This window comes from Penaeus monodon, chromosome 25, assembly GCF_015228065.2.
Source record: "Penaeus monodon isolate SGIC_2016 chromosome 25, NSTDA_Pmon_1, whole genome shotgun sequence".
Taxonomy (NCBI): Eukaryota; Metazoa; Arthropoda; class Malacostraca; order Decapoda; family Penaeidae; genus Penaeus; species Penaeus monodon.
The window spans coordinates 36,281,175-36,281,405 of NC_051410.1; positions in this window are offsets into that span (position 1 = coordinate 36,281,175).

A 231-nucleotide genomic window follows, 5' to 3' on the forward strand; every position below is an offset into this window, starting at 1 on the left:
TCGGTGAACAGCACGGGCGCCGACAAAGGGCGAGAGACAGACCTCGCCCGTAGCTTAAAACTCCTGCAGAAGTGTCGTTTCTCCTACGGGCTGGGTTTCGCGGCCGTGACACGAGGGGAGGTGCCATGGGCGTGTTCCCTGAGAGACAACCTGTCACGGGTGGGATGCTGGCTTCTTTGTGATGCGTCCCTTTTTTTAACGAAAGTTTTAAAATGGAACGCCATTTTAGTA